Below are 17170 nucleotides of genomic sequence, written 5' to 3'. Positions count from 1 at the left end.
TCAAAGGTTCATATGTGTATACTAGACTTAACACCACTTGGGCCCTTATAAGCCTAGCCGTGCAACCCAAATGTGAGCTACAGATTTGATTTATATTGGTGGAGATTTACTGACTACCTCTGTCCATCACAGATATAGGAGCCAGACCAGGGCTTAAGTTCTGATTTCCTATCCATCTGTCCAAGTTGCACTGAAAAAAGAGATAGGGAGAAACTCTGCTGCACATGGGTTTCCAGAGATCGGGAAGTTTCTGATAAACATATCTGTCTCTCTAACATGTACTATTTATGTCTCAAGCAAAATTTAGCTATTTTAATCTTGTAGTTCTAATGCTGTTTGTTTTGTGGATGTGCAGAAGATTCATCAGAACAGGGTCCAGGGATGTCCTGTATGCCAGACAAAGATCACCTCCCAGAAGTTTGTATGATACTGGGTATAAGAGACAGGGCTTTATGATGATCAGAGTAGGATGTTGTGTATACTCCCTCTATTCTTTTTGTAAGGAACCTTTGTGGACATTGCAGTTGCTGCATGTGATGGGTCAGGTGCGTACTGAAGGGGGCATTATAGTCTATTAATCAACTGATGAGAAATGAGTAGAGTGATGTTATGGCCTTTATGACCTTTATGGACCTGGATGCCATGCCCTTGCTTATAAGTTGAGCAGCATAAAAGGATTTTCCTACTACCTTGGACATATGTTGGTTGAAGGCCAGGTTACTGTCTACATGAGTTCCCAGATGTGTGACTAATGGAACAACTGTTAAGGGTGCTTTATTAATGGCATAGTTACCCAGGGTGGTAGTATAATGCATTTCTTGGTACTGGGTTTTAAGCTATGGCTTTGGCATCAAACATTTGGCTGTATTAGACCTTCCTGAAGGGTATTCTCATCTTGGGGGGGGAATTCAATGACTTCTCCCAGTTTGCAATCATCTGTGGCATACCTCTCAGCCTCTTAGAGCAAGAAATCTGAACAAAGAAAAACATAAAAGAGGACAAAGGCCCAAAAATAGGGGCAGTTTTTAAATATTGCTCTTACAATCTTAGAAAGTTGATGGAATAACAGGTTTTGCATTGGCATGAATTTTCTGAAGGGTATGAAGCCTGAAACTTAAATGTCTGTCATTATTTTCTAACTTCGGTCTTTAATGATTTGTCACTAATTTTCCATAAAACCACAATTTTATGAAAAACAGTCAAGAAGTATGATCTGTGAACCTGGTGAGCCAAAGCCTTTGACACTGGCTTTGACATCCAAGAAATACATGCCACATGCACAGAGACCTTGGGAGTCCACTAGTAGCCAACATCTTTGTGGAGGTAGCTATGTCCATGTTGATAATTTCCATGATAATTCTTTCCATGGCTTTGCAAATATGATTAGCCACGCTCATGGGTCTGTAGTTTCCAGCATCTGTTGAAGATTCTCATTTATGAAGGGGGGTGACAGTTGTAGTCCTCCATTCATGCTTCATATAATAACTCCACTGGTCCTGATAAGTCATATATTAGATTACTCAGGATGTATCCTGGGGTACTATCAAAGCCCATTGTGGCCATGTTTTGGCTTTAATGAGCTCAGCCAGTGCATGTTTCCTAGTTGTAGTTGGAGGGGTTATGTATGAGTGTATTTTAGAAGGGATGGTTTGGGGTTGGGGGGGTAAAGTTGGAATTGACTTTATCTGCTAACGGGTTGGCTATATCAACAGGCTCAGTGAGTGTGGCCCATTAACCACCAGTCAGCTGCCCTTGAGGTTTCTGACATAGCTGACAAAGCCCAATAGATGTATTGTATAAAATGCTTTATCCAGATCTAGGTACGTAGTATGCACCATTTTTCCTTCATGCATTGCCTTGGTGACCTTTTCAAAGAAGTCCTCAAACTGCTGAATATGGTGGATTTCTTTGAAAAGGTCACTAAGGCAATGGGTGAGGGAAAATGGTATATACTGCATACCTAGATCTTGTAAAGCATTTGATACAATAGGCCTTATGGTTATCACCTGGGAGGCTATCTTAACTTCAACGTGGGCTTTGCTTGGCCTAATTAGCCCTCTTAGTTGCCTGTTTACTTTGATGAGAGAGTTTCTGTTTTTATGGGAATTACCTTTCCTGACTTTTGCTAATTTTTTTTTCTCTTTTGTTGTACATTCTGTTTAATTTAGGAAGCCACCAGGGTGGTTTGTTTCTAGAGAAAGTCCTGGTATTACTTCTGATAGGTACAGCAGTCTCTATACAGCAATTGACATGGCTGTAAAGAGTTTCTGAGAGCAATTCTGGATTTGGAGGGGCATTACATTTTGACAGTCTATCACGTAAAAGGTAAATTGTCTTGGAATAGTTCCTAACTGTTACAGTGTTAATGGGATTACAGAGTTGATTTTGAAGGTGAAATCTTTCTGTTAGGACCTTACCAGGGAGGATGAAACATTGTGGGGGGTGCAGCATTCTCCCATATTGGTAACCAGAAGGTCCAATATGTTGGAGTCTCTAGTGATTATATTCTCATTGTCCCTATTTAAGCATAATTTGGAAGATTGGATGGGTAACTGGAAATTCATCCTGGGGGTTCTACCTGTGTGCCTCTTGGACAGGGGTAATAGGTGCTGATTTTAGTGTCTGCTTGAAGCAGACACCCTTGTGATCATGGGTTAAACATGGCTAGGATTGTAAGGGCCCTGGGGTCATTAGCCTAGTAACCTCTTATGATCCTATAATGCTGTTCATTCAAGGGTGTTTGTATTTACAAAGTGCAGGAGTATCTGTACTTGTAGATTTGAGGCAGTGTAGGATTCCCAGTCTATAGATGGGTAATTAAAGTCTTCCATGAGTAGGATGTTAGGTTGGATGGTAAGTGTCTTCAGTAGATCCAAATATGCATTATGAGCTTTTTGTGACATGAAGGGAGACCTATAGCTGGTTAGGATATGGTACAGCATTTTGTCTATGGTGATCTGCATGTGGTGGAACTACAACATCATCCTGTTTGACCCCCTAGAGGTGTGCTTGTTACTGATGTATATTGAGACACCTCCATTTTTAGCCCTTGTCTGTGCAGTTACTGGTCTAAAAGTGTGGAAGGCATTGAAGCCTTGCACTGCCAGAGTACCCTCTGCCTCTTTAAATTATGTCTCAGTAACCGTACATGTCTATATTCTTGAGTTTGAGTTTAACTACTGTTGCTGCAGTTACATGAATTCATTCTATTATTTTTGTTTATGCATTTATAGATTTATTTTTATTTTAATTCTTCATACCAATTTTCTACTATCACTTAGGGCATATTTACTCATATCAACACATTTGCTAATCAGAAACCTCACAGTCACCTCACCTAGATTTCTCATTACATTTGTTGTGCAGTTGTTCACTTGGATTACAACTTTTGTTTTCTATTGTAGATGCATCTTTCTATATACTCCAATATACCAGTATTAGGTAATCTGCATGTGTGTGTTTATTGTGAATAGTATGTAGCCATGATCATTTTGTAGAAAATACGTACTTATTATCAAACTGTTTGACTGCAGGGCATTTTATGCTGCCTTGTTTTTCTTGAAATGGTGATATGTCATCTTAGTGAGCACCAGTTCATTTAACAGAGCACATAATAACCTAAAGCTATGGTGAGTTCATAATTCTGCATATGAGAGCATTATGGGAATTAGTGGGGTACTTCTGTAACTGGCCACTCACTTAGTGGAATGGGCCTTATTTTCTCCTTATATTGGTGATACAACTGTGTATAGCTTCAGCAGTTTGGGACTTAGTTTGTTACTACTTGTTTGTGGGTTTTTGTAAGGATTATCACAAAGGATACCATTTTTTTCATTCGCTTGTGTCATTCTAATTGTTCAACATGTAACTGAAATGTTTATGTTTCTCTATGAGGACTCAGCACAGTATAATCTGACATTATGAGAGATATTATAGGTTCATAGGTGTGTACCAGGCTAATGGCCCTGGAGCCTATAGAAGCATAGCCCATAGGATTACCCTGGCATCGTGCCACCCAACCTTAGTTTCCAGTGCCTCTGTCTAGTATAGCCACTGGAGTGATCCACGGGGTGAATTTTCTATTTCCCATCCACTCATTAAGTTTTTTCTTGAAGAGGGCCAGTGAGCTGCTCTGCTTGACATGTATGAGAAATCTATTCCATAGCGTGGGCAGTCTCTGGGTTATGAACCTGTCCCTCCAGCATGTTCTGTTGATTGTGGTAATGAGGTTGAGGTCTCTCATTAGACAGCTGTCACTTTTCTCATCTCTTTTACTTTGTCCTTTGAGAGTGTCCACATTCAGATGATTTTGTTGCCTACTACTTAATTGAAAGTAAGATAAATATATTTAAATTTAACTTTTAAAGGCTACATTAAATTACTAACTAGGCTTATCTGTCGAGCCAACAGGAATTAAGAGACACGGGAAAATGGCTCTTGCAGGTACGTTGTATTTATGTTCTTTTTTTTTCCAAACAATCTTTATTGCATTTTAATATAAGACAACAGACAAAACCAAAATAACTAGAAGTTGATAAGATATATGTATACATAAGCAATGTGATAACACAATACTACATCTACAAAAGGATAGCAAATCTGATTGATAACCAAAGTGAAATAGGGAAGAAAAAAAAAACACAACTATATACATAGTGCCATGGAACTCAGAATGTTCAGATATGGATCATAAAGCTGCTTATCTATAAGTTAGAAAGGGAAAGGAAGAATATAAGCTTGTTCTAAAAAAAGAAAAAAAAAATCCTTATTATTTTAATATGGCTCAGTCAGCTCATATCTAGTAGTGAAAAGATAAGGTTCCATAGGTGCTTAAATTCCAATTTTTACGAGGGCTGACAATTATTAATTTTTGAGAAGTTATGTACGTAACTGCCATCTTTCTGAAACCCTCCCAAGATAATTTGGAGCGGTCTATCCAATGTTTAGTGATATAGAATTTAATCAAAAGGCATATAATAATCAGGCTTTTACGTCTAAGGGGTGGCATATTAATCCTGGTAATATGGAGTAGAGCCACTTCCCAAGATAGTGTTGACTTGTGATAACCCATTTTATCTAGCCTGACCTTAAGGGAACACCATAAATTATGAGCATATTTGTAGTACCAAAGTATATGTATAATATCTGCATGTGGGTGTGAGCAACAAGGGCATGAGGTGGAGATAGAGGCATTGAATTTATTTAGGTGGGTTGGGGTAAGGTATAGATTATTTATAATCATAAATTGGGTATAGGTAAATTTCTTGAAGGGGGAGTATTTAAGCGTAAGAGTTATCGATTCTTTCTTCTGTTGCAGAGATATATTGGATCCTTGTCTATTCCAATATTCAGCAAAGGTAACTTCATCTCCATAAAGGTATGAGGAGAATGCTTTATACGATATGGAGAGCATGTGTTTCTTGATATTTAAGTTTAAAAGCAATGGGATGACTTTATTGATCTCAGGTTCTGATTTGTATTGATTTATAGGAAGGGATGAAAAAAGATCTCTTAATTGCCTCAGAATGATAATATAAGCTTTAGACAGCGATAAAGTTCCTCTAAGCTCATTTAAGGAGAGATGTTGAAATTTGTGTATATCCCATATCGTGCAATTTTTAATCATAGGAAATTTGTTTAGGTTCAGCATTTGGCCTCCCATTGTAATATTAGGATTGAGATGAATAGGCTGTAATAATGATAAGGCATTAGATAAGCCCACCAAGTTGAAAAGTTCCTGAAAGTCCTCAATTAGGTCTTTAAGAACTTTATGAATTTTCATTGTCTTAATTGAAACTCTCGTAAGGAAAGGCAAAGATTTGGGATTGATGTTTTTATTAATAGCATATTTATGCCATATCTTAGTCCAAATAGGGGACCATGACATGGGTTCAGTGGCATAGTTGGCTATGCTAAGAATTCTATTGGCTCGAATAATTCTATAGTATAAAATGAAATTTGGTAAGGCCATACCTCCTTTCAGCTTGGGAGCTGTGAGTTTGCAGTAAGACATCCTGACTGATTTTGGGTACCAAATGAATTTTCCAATCTCTTTCTGGATTTTCTTGATAAAAGTAATTGTGACTGGGGATAAGGAGGAATTATATTGATAGAGAATTTTTGGAAGTATATTCATTTTGACGATGGCGATTTTGGAAAGTGTAGAGAGTTTCAACAACTGCCAACGTTTCATATCTTGTGTGACAGAGTTCCAAACCTTCACTAGGTTGGCTTGCATAATAGAGGAATATGAATCTTCATAGGTAACTCCTAGGTAGTTGAAAGAGTGAGAGGTACGGAAAGGCAAGACTGGAAAGAGATGTGGTTTGTGAGCTCCAGGGTTAATTTGGAAGATATGAGATTTATTGGTATTAATTTTATAGTCAGAAATCGCTGTAAAGGTATCTATGGAGTTTATTAACTTTACTGCATTGTTAGAAGGATACATGAAATATAAGTTAAGGTCATCAGCAAAGGCAGCAAATTTAATATTGAGATTACATATTCTCGGGATAGCATAGTAGGCTTTCTGTGTAATAAACAAAAGTAGTACCTCTATATATAGGTTGAACAATAGGGGAGACAGAGGGCACCCTTGTCTTGTACCATTGGCTATTTTAATCGGTCTTGAGGATTTTCTATTTATATAAAGGTGTGTGTATGAGCTATTATATAGAATCTTAATTAAATCAATGAATTCAGAGGGGAGTCCGAATTTTAAAAGAGTTAGAAACAGGAAGTCCCAATTGACCCTATCAAAGGCTTTATTCGCGTCAAGTATCAAAACGTAAATAGGGTCTTGGCTCTGCTTGGATAATTGTATCATTGATTCTAGTGTTAGGGTGTTATCCCACGTGTGCCTGTTGCCCATAAATCCAGCTTGCTCTGGGGAGATCAGATCATTTAGCACACTTTTCAATCTAGTTGCCAAAATCGAGGATAGAATTTTAATGTCAACGTTCATAAGTGATATTTGTCAGTAGTTATTAGGATTCGTATTATCCAGTGTAGATTTAGGGATTAGAATAGTTTTTGATAGATTAATGTATGGATCTTTAATACCATTGACAGCAATGGATTTAAACAGGTCTAGTAAGATAGGGGCCAAAGTGACTTTATGTGACTTATAAAACTCAGATGGGAAACCATCGGGGCCCGGGGCCTTCCCTGTCTTCAGTTTATCAATAGACTCTATGATTTCTTTAATATTAAACTGGGCTACGAGTTGATCTTTCTGCAGGTCAGTAATCTTTGGAAAGTCAATCATATCCAGAAAATTTTCCATCTCCTCTTTGGAGGCCGTGAGACTGGAAGTAGCATAGATATCTGAATATATTTGGTGAAAAAGGTGAAGGATATGTTCATCCGATCTATAGACCTGATTTTCATATTGAATACAAGAAATTCTCGGGGATCTGGGAGTGTTCAAAATAATTCTCGCCAACGCCTTGGAGGGAGTTTGAATATATTCTGAGAATCTCGCTATATATCTAAATTCCCAAAAGGACAGATTAGATTGATGATATTCAAATAGTTCTTTTTGTTTATTAATTAGTTCTTTTTCTATGGTCTTAGAGTATCCATCTAGCAGTTTTTTGTCTAAACTATCAATTTCAGCCTGTAAGTCCCCTAATTTTTTATTACGCTGTTTCTTAAGAAAGCTCGCTTTCTTAATGAAAATACCTTGAAGCACGGCTTTAGTTGCAGCCCATCTAATATCAAAGGAGATAAGTTCATCTTGTTTATTACCATACAGATCTTTAAGAGTCATTTTAACTTCATTACCCAGAGATCTATCATTTAAAAGATTACAGTTTAGAGACCAGTTAAGAGTTGTAGAGGTATTTAGTTGAGTTAAACTAACTTCTAAAGTTGTCCTTGAGTGATCTGACAGGAAGCGGGGCTCAACCGCATACTTAACTTTCCTATTTTTCAAGCCCTCTGAGATCAAAAAATAGTCAATTCGGGACCACGAGTGATGGCATTTAGAAAAATAAGTAAAGAGATTATGGCTATCCTCTAAAACAGTGGAACTGGATGCAATTGGGTCCCACAAACCAAAGTCATCAATCATGTCAGATAAAACTTTACAAGTCATGGTATTGCTATGAATATCTCTCCCTTTACGATCCGCCTGTGGGTTAATGACCGTATTCCAGTCTCCTCCAATTATTAGGACGTGGTTCGGGAATTTAAGCAGGAGATTATAGATCTTAATAATAAATTCTGATTGTCCAGAACATGGCCCATAAATATTAAGGAATAATATTGGTTCAATTATTGGCTGAATGTAGCAAGTGAAGTAGCACCATCTCCCCTCTTGGTCATTCCCTTTTGATATCACTTGCATCTGAAAGGATTTTTTGACAATAATAGCCACTCCCTTCGAGTTGTTAACCGAGCCAGAGGAAATAATATCATTAACCCATGCTTTCCTCATATCATTTGTCCAGTCTGCAGTTAGTAGATGTGTCTCTTGCAGAAAGCAAACATTACAATTAGATTTAAGTAAAATATGCATTACCAGTTTTTTCTTGTGACAGTTGTTTAGACCCCGAACATTCCAAGATGACACTGTCAGTATATTGGAATTATTAGCCATATTATTTTTTGATAAATCTTTTAAACATGCTAAGTATAAGTTTACAAATGATTTTATCAAATAGTAGGAAGATAATATGAGCACTGAAACACCATAAAGTTAAGGCAGCAATTAACAAAAGCATGGCACTAAAACCCCTCAATCCTACAACCGTGCATACCCACCTCCCTATAGCAATTGAGAGAATGAATACGTGTGACCTTGTAGTTAGATTAATGAGTAAACAATATATACAATATTTACAAAATCTATACAAGTTCCTAACAAGCCCAAGCTTGGACATCATATCCCTTCTTAAAGTCCTTAAAGCTTCCAGGAGGATATAAACAATTCATGAGCCTAATCAATCTGGCACCGGGCACCAACATGCAGTGTAAAGCTATGTTATTAAATATATATGAGGTGCCCGTAAATAACCCATAAGTGTATGACTTATACAAACCACCAATCAGATATATTAACGGTATAAGGAAAAAGCTCTGTGACTTTTTTACTAGCAAAAAAAAAAAAAAAAAAAAATCAATTACTTAATAGATTCAAACTTTAATATATATATATCCTGCCGGGATTCATGGGATAATTTAAGGTGGAAGTGAGTGATTAACATGGTAAGCGTGATCAACTCACTATCAACAGTTCAAATTATTGGGACCAACATTGTATCTTATTTAATGTGATCAATTCCTATGCTGATCAAGTGAAAAAAGAAAAAACCAACAGCAGCGACATTGACATAGTATATTACGAAACATAATAGGTTCATAGGTTCATAGGTTCATACTAGGCTATCTGCCCGAGGGCATTTACAAGCCTAGCCCATAGTTTTGTGGCTTACGCCACCCCTTTAGTATGGGGAACTATACCCATTATTTTGCTGTGCCTCTGTTGAGCAGTGACACTGAGGTAATCCCTGGGGTATATCTGCGATCTCCCATCCATTGGTCAAGATTTCTCTTGAACAAGGCCAGCGAGGTGCTCTGCCTCACATATACCGGGATTTTATTCCACAGCATAGGGAGTCTTTGGGTGATGAATCTATCCCTCCAGCACGTCCTATTAATAGCCGTGTCGAGGTTTAAGTCTCCGCCCTTGTGGCTCTGACGGATCTAGATTTTTGAGGTGAAGCATATTCATCAAATCTGGGTTTGACATGGCCTTGTATGTTAGGCAAAGGTCACCTCTGAGCAAGCGGTGGCGATTGAATAGAGCTGGAGTTCTTTCAGTCGGGCAGCATAGGACAGATGTTTGAGACCCTTTATCCTTTTGGTGAGGAACTTTGTGGCCTCTCCAGCTGCTGCAAGTGTCGGGTCAGATACATTCCGAATGGGGCATTGTACTCAATCATTGGTCTGATGAGTGATGAGTATAGGGAGACTATGACCTCCCTTGATCTAGATGAGAATCCCTTCATGATAAGGTGGGCAATGTAGAAGGTCTTCCTAACTACTTTAGCTACATGGGTGTCGAATGACAGACTACTATCAACCTGGGTCCCCAGGTCCCTGATAACTTCTTCTGTACTCAGTGGATTGCCACCTATTTGGTAGCTAGGGGTAACCTTGTTTTTCCCGAAGGGTATGACTATGCATTTTTGGCATTTAACTTTAGGCCATGGCTCTGGCACCAGTTATCCGTTTCTGTGAGACCCTTCTGAAGGATATCTGTGTCAGATGTGTTTTCTACTATGGCCCAGTTTGCAGTCATCTGCAAACTTTGTCAGCCATAACCATCCTGTGTTTGCTTGTACTTGGAAAAGTAGATGCCAAACAAGAGTGGGCCCAGGACTGAGCCCTGTGGTACACCACTTGTGACAGGCTTTGAGTCTGACATGGCGCCAGCAACTCTGACCCTGTGGGTTCTGTCACTCAGCCAGTTTGCAACCCATCTTGTGATGTATGGGTTAACATTTAAGCTGATGAGTTTTTCAATGATACCCGAGTGGGGTATTGTATCAAAGGCCTTCGCCAGATCGAGGTAGGCTGTATGGACTGCCTTTCCTCATCAATGGCTTTGGTGACTGTTTCAAAAGTCAACCAAGTTTAGAAGGCATGATCTGCCTTTGACAAAGCCAAACTGGGATGGATCCAAAGTCTGCAAATTCCCTATGTCTTTATTTATGAGGTCCATTATGATCCTCTCCATGGCTTTGCAGATAAGGCTTGTCAAGCTAATGGGCGGTAATTTCCAGGGTCGGTGGAGGCACCGCCTTTGTGAAGTGGGACCACAGTTGCAGTGCGCCACTCCTGGAGTGCGTATCCAGAGGTAAGACTATGATTAAACAGCTGTCCTAGCTGTGGGTTTAATTCCTCGTTGAGTTCGTGGAGCACACAGCCGGGGACACCATCAGGTCCCATGGATGCTGTGTTTTTGCTTTGGAGAGAGCAGTTCTCACTTGGGCGTTGGAGATGTTTGGGGGCTGCAATCGCTTGGTATAGATATCTCTCCTTTTGGGGGAGGGGAGAAGTTTGCACTGAACCTGTCAGCCAGTATGTTGGCAATGTCTGTAGGATCAGTAATCTTCACATCATTTTGAACTAGTTCTGAGCATATCTGGGAGTTTCCTCCCAGGTTTCTAACATAGCTAAAGAAGGCCTTATGATTGTCTTTTGAGTCTTTAGCTATTTTTCTCTCAAAATTTGCTTTGGATGATTTTATGAGAGCTCTTAGTTTTTTACTTATAGTGATCAAGGGTGTCTTACCTTTTAAGGATTTTGCTCTATCTTGTAGTAGCTTCCTCCTTTTGTTGTAGAGTTTGTTTATGGCTGGGGTCCACCAGAGTGGACGCTTGCCTTTGGTACAAAGAGTCTTTGTTTTGCTTGGGATTGCCTTATCCATGCAGTCCTGCAGGTGCTGGTAGAAGGCATTTGTAAGTGATTCAGCGGCTTGAGTACTGTTTTCCGTCGGCTCGGGGGCCTTAAAGGAGACCACACTAGTCTTTAGAAGTGTGAAATCGGCTTTCGAGAAGTTCTTTACTGTGGTCTTTTTTATTTCAGGTGGGGGTGGGATGAGGACCTCCAGCGAGATTAGTTTGTGATCTGATCTCACCAGTGAGGGGTATACTTCCGGTGTTGAACATTGTGCTCCCATGTTCATGATGATGAGATCAAGTATGTTTTCTCCTCTTGTGGGGATGGTGACTAGTTGTTCCATGGCATTTGAGTTTATGAATTCCAGGAACTTTTGGGCTAGGGTGTTTGGGCTTGAGTAGTGTTCCCAGTCTATATTAGGGTAATTGAAGTCACCTAGTATGATGGTGTTTGGTGATACATTTATCCCTCTAGTGTTTTCAGGAAGGCCATGTGAGGTTCCTGAGTTTGTGAGGGTGGCCTGTAACATGCTACAATTTGCAGAGCAGTCTTGCCTATGGTTAATTGCACCTGGATGGTCTCCAATGCATCGTGCGTTGCCACCAGTCTTGAGGTGTGGGTGTCTTTGATGAATATGGATACCCCCCCTCCTTTCTTGGTATTGTCCGGATTTTGGGGCGGAACGCATGATAAGAGGTAAAACCTGATAGTGCTGGGGTGCTCTCAGGAGCCTTGAACCAGGTTTCTGTCACTGCACAGACATCGATGTTCTCCATACTGAGAAGGGCCTCGAGTGCGTGCATTTTGAGATTTAGACTTCTGGCATTGAGCAGCATTACCCTTAGTTTTTTCCTTTTTGTGTTCTAGGGTGGTAGGTTTAGAATTTGAGCCTTGCCTAAAAAGGCACTATGGGGTGGCAAGAGCCTTTGCCAATATCCGGAATCCCAGGGTGACAGGTGCAAGCCGTCCCTTGCGGCAGCGTGGCTTGTCCAGCATGTCATCCCAGGCAGACAGACATTGGATCCCCTTTGAATGACACCAGAGTTTAAGCCAATTGTTAAAGCTGATCATCTTATCTCTGTATTGTGGCATCATTCTTGGTGACGGTAGGATACTGCTCAAGGTCAGGGTCATACCTGCCTGGTCTACATAATCAGAGAGCTCCTCAATGTCTCTTTTCATGTAGTCCAAGGAGGTACGTCTCAGGTCATTTACATCAGCGTGGACAATGACTGAGTCATATTTGTACCTGCTGTTGAGAGACCTGAGTGCTTGCGTTATGTGGCGGATTCTAGCACCCGACAGGCAGCTTACTGTGACCTTCTCCTTACTCAGTCTGGTGAGCGGGGCGTCAGTGTGTCTGACTATGGAGTCACCAATGACTAGTGTGTCTGGCATTGTGTTTGGCCTTAAGGGCTGTGACTGTTTGACACTCTGACTGTGAGGTCTATGTGTTGCAGGTGTTGTGTTCTGAGGTGGTGGTTGTTTGGGTGTCTGCTTTGGTGGCCTCTGCTGTTTTGGTAGATTTTTGATCAGAGCCGCCAAGTATGTCTTTGTGTGTTTATGTGTATGATTTGAGGTTGTGATGGTACTATGTGAGACTGGGTCTATAGTGTGTGTGGTAACCTTCTCCTCCTGACTGGTCTTGCCAGTCCTATGTTGAGAGAGCTCAGCCTCCAGTTTGGCCGTATAGTTGCATCTCTCGCATGTATTTGTGTTTTGTGGGAGGAGGAGAGGGTTGTCTGTGTACATGAGGCAATTGTAACATTGCCTCAATATTCCCAGGTTCACCAGCTGAGCAGGAGAGGACACTAGCAACTGATCCCTCGACATGCTAGAAGGACTAGATAAAAAAACTTTAAAAGAGATTCCGGGGGACGTGAGTGACCGAGAAATGGGGGTTTGCCTTTTTGGGGTGCTATCTATAAGAGTGCCGTATCAAGGTAATAAGTACTGTAGGAGCAAGTGCTAGGTTTAACAGATAGAGAAAAGTCTACTTGGAGTCAAGTAGAGATGATCTTTTTAGGTATTAGAGAAAGTGCTAGTAACAGGGATGCTTAAAGGTAAGATTGAAAAGAATGCACTCTGCAGTATGCACCAGAGAAGTTAGATATGAAAGTAGGTAACTTGAGTTTTACCTGTTTAAAAAGTTAAGGTTTAGTGGAGAGTTACTATTTTTAAAACAGCAAGATGGACTGAAAGGGGTGGTTACTTTTGTATTTTGGTACTATGAAATACTGTAGGATGGCCAATAAATTTAAATAATTGAAGGGGTGGGATTTCAAAAGTGATGGTTTTGTGATTACTCACATAAGCCAGTGAAAGTAGAGAGAAATGAGATATATGGTCAGATTAACATAAGAGGCGGGCAACTAGAAAGACAGTGGTATTTAACAAGACAACTTAAATGGGTGGGAGGGAGGGAAAAATTCTGCCTGACTCAGAACAGAGAGAGCTGTGGTCTCTTTTGAAGTTTTAATATGCTGTTAAACAGAATGCAAGCAAAACACAAGGTAAAGAAAACAAACTACAGTATTCAAAATATAGAAAGGCAATACAGAAATACAAAAATAACAGCAAACTAACCTTTCCTTCACAGCAAAGTGTAGCAGAGTCTGGATGAGCCTTTCTGGTAAAGCTCTGAAATGTTTTAGTTTACTCCTTAAATAGAAATTTTAGTTCCTAGCTCCACCCCTCTGTTAACAAGTGATTAACCTTAAGTGACCTTTTCTGTCTTATGAATGAGTCCTTAATTAATCAGTTCTTATTTCTGCCTGACTCAGAACAGAGAGAGCTGTGGTCTCTTTTGAAGTTTTAATATGCTGTTAAACAGAATGCAAGCAAAACACAAGGTAAAGAAAACAAACTACAGTATTCAAAATATAGAAAGGCAATACAGAAATACAAAAAATAACAGCAAACTAACCTTTCCTTCACAGCAAAGTGTAGCAGAGTCTGGATGAGCCTTTCCGGTAAAGCTCTGAAATGTTTTAGTTTACTCCTTAAATAGAAATTTTAGTTCCTAGCTCCACCCCCTCTGTTAACAAGTGATTAACCTTTAAGTGACCTTTTCTGTCTTATGAATGAGTCCTTAATTAATCAGTTCTTATTTCTGCCTGACTCAGAACAGGCATTCATTACTATGTTTTATGTTTAGTCTGGCCTTTAAGTTCGTCAGTCATGTAGTATAGTCTTTAAGGACAGCTCAGTTCCTCGTAGCACAAGCATGTCTAGGGTTTTTCCTGTATGTGTGCGCCATTAAAAGCAGACTAGGCGTCACCCTTATAGGAGTCGTCCTGTAGACTATCTAACCAAAACAAAGTTCCTATGCATATCTAGGACACGGTCTAATAAAGAACTTGTTTCTTGTATAGTATGCTAGGATTATATTTTAGCATTTAGTAACATTTCAGCTAGACAGCTTTAAGGTGTTAACGCACGACTCGGAAGGGTATCAGGAGCAGGATAATGCTCAGCGGAGCATAATCAGGTGGAAAGCACTTGACGTGTGTAGATCGTTTTATATTTGGCATTAAATTTACGTCTGTTTTATACACCCTTGTGGATTTATTTTGCTGACATAATTTGGAGCTTTGGGAGATCTTGATCACGTGGATTTGTGTTCAACTAGTTGTGTGGTTCCACACGAGACTGTTTCTAGTTCTGGTGTTGCTTTATATAATCAGGTGGAGGGCGCCACGCCAAAACATTTAACAAAAATGTTTTTAGCTTCAGCCGGAGAAGACATTGATACTTTGGATCCCAAGTGAGTGAAGATCAACGTTGAGGGAAACTTCATCTGGAACTGGATTTTCCTTTGTATAAGTTCCGCACAGTAAGGAGCTAGTTTTGGCATCTCCCGAATCTCTACAGGTAAGTCTTGCGAGATTATTAATGATTGGTTATTCCAGATAAACTTTTTATTTTTTTTGTAAGCTAATATAATAGCTTGGACGTCCTGGAAATTTAACATTTTTACATAAATTGGTCTTGGCTGCGCAGATATCTGTTGGCTCCAGAGAGCTCTGTGCGCTCTTTCGATGTGGTACATGTGCACAGGGTCTGTATTCTTACATAGACTCATGAAGATTTGTGTGCAAACCTCAATTAGCTGACTAGGTTCGTACTTCTCGCTCAAACCTCGAATCACCAAATTATTCCTTCTACTTCGTGCCTCTAGGTCGACAATCTTGGCTTGCATGGTACTGATGGTTTTGTCCCTAATTTGGAGAGCTTCTTTAATGGCAAGGATCTCGAACTCATTCGCTTTAGATTTTTCCTCCACTGAGTCTAGTCTGCCAGCAATTTTTTGCATAGAAGTGTCAAATATAGTAAACTTTGCCGATAGTTCTTGTATGGCATTCTGAAGGGGTAGGAGAGCATTTTTTAATTCATCAATGGGTTGCGTGTTATCAGATTTACATCTAGTCGGGTCTTTGGAGAGCTCCGATAAGGTTTTGGAAGATTTTAGCCTTTTCGGGTCTTTCTCTGGAGAAGTGGTAATAGCAGATATTTTGGCTTTTGTGGCTTGTGTGTCCATGCTCTCAGGTTCTCTGGGCATTATGGATATTTCAGACAATAAATTTATTTCTTCAATTTACTCAATATGTGGTTATGCAGGTCAGGCCTCTAGCAACCACGTGGCTGGTAAGAAGTGCGCATCTGCTGCTTATTTAAGTTACCAGGAACCCGCAGGATCGCTGTAAAATCTCCAAATAAGTTCACCAGAGCTGGTTAAAGATTAAACTAGCGAATGAAGCGTAGAGAGCCAGAAATTTCCCAGATTAAGCTATAGAAGTGAAGTTAGGTCCTGGAGCATCAAGGAGAGGGTACCGATCAGATGCCCACCATCTTGGATCTCCCACGTTGTATTTATGTTCTAAAGTTTCATCGCTGAAGAGAAAGAAAAGCAAGAATCACAAAAAGTAATTAGAATAGAATAATTGACATATTATCTGACCATTCTTAATTTTACATTGGGATTTTTGTGCCAGATAACAACTCTGTAATGTGCCTTATGCCTGTGAAATATGACTGCATTCTATTGCTCTTTATTCTACTAATGCAGATTGTAATACCACACTGTTCATTTTATGTGGCCATGGACAATGTAAAAAAGTTATTATTTTTTTAATTCTATTGCGCAGATTGGGTGAAGATAGATGAAGGCTGCCAGCCTAGTCAGATAGAATTTTGGAGATAATTCTGTCATCTGTAAATATTAATGTAAACCACAGGCTTGTTGTCTTAAATGGTAAAAATAGTGTTACATGTGGAATTGGAAAAAAATGTAACAATAGTGCACTCTACTGACCAAGTAAAGCATGTTGTGACCCTTTGATGTTAAAACTCGGAGCCAGTAAGTCTATAGTGAGGCATCCTGTCTATTGTTTTAAGGCCAGAGTTAATGGCCAGAATTTGCAAGCATAAATGTCTTTTATTGCTCTGGTTTCTGCCCAGAGGTGAAGAATGTAAATGTAGTTTCTGTTAACCTGGGAACCCAGGGAAGTGTGAAGAATGAGGTAATGTGAACCAGGAATGTGATTTAAAAAGAAGAGAGAATCAGAGACAATTAAGTTTGTTTGTCTTAACCATCCAACTCACCAGCACTGTCTTGCTCTATATGTAAGTTTATCTTAGACTTGTGTTTTCTCTTAGAAATAGCGAGAAACTAGAAAGATTAAACTAAGTGTTTTTCTGTGATGTCAGAACTGTACTACTGAATTATTTTAAGTATTTCTCTGTGATTTCTGAACTCTTG

The sequence above is a fragment of the Protopterus annectens genome, chromosome 3.part1 (assembly GCF_019279795.1).
Source record: "Protopterus annectens isolate FY-2018-M chromosome 3.part1, PAN1.0, whole genome shotgun sequence".
Taxonomy (NCBI): Eukaryota; Metazoa; Chordata; order Ceratodontiformes; family Protopteridae; genus Protopterus; species Protopterus annectens.
This window is presented reverse-complemented; position numbering follows the sequence as displayed.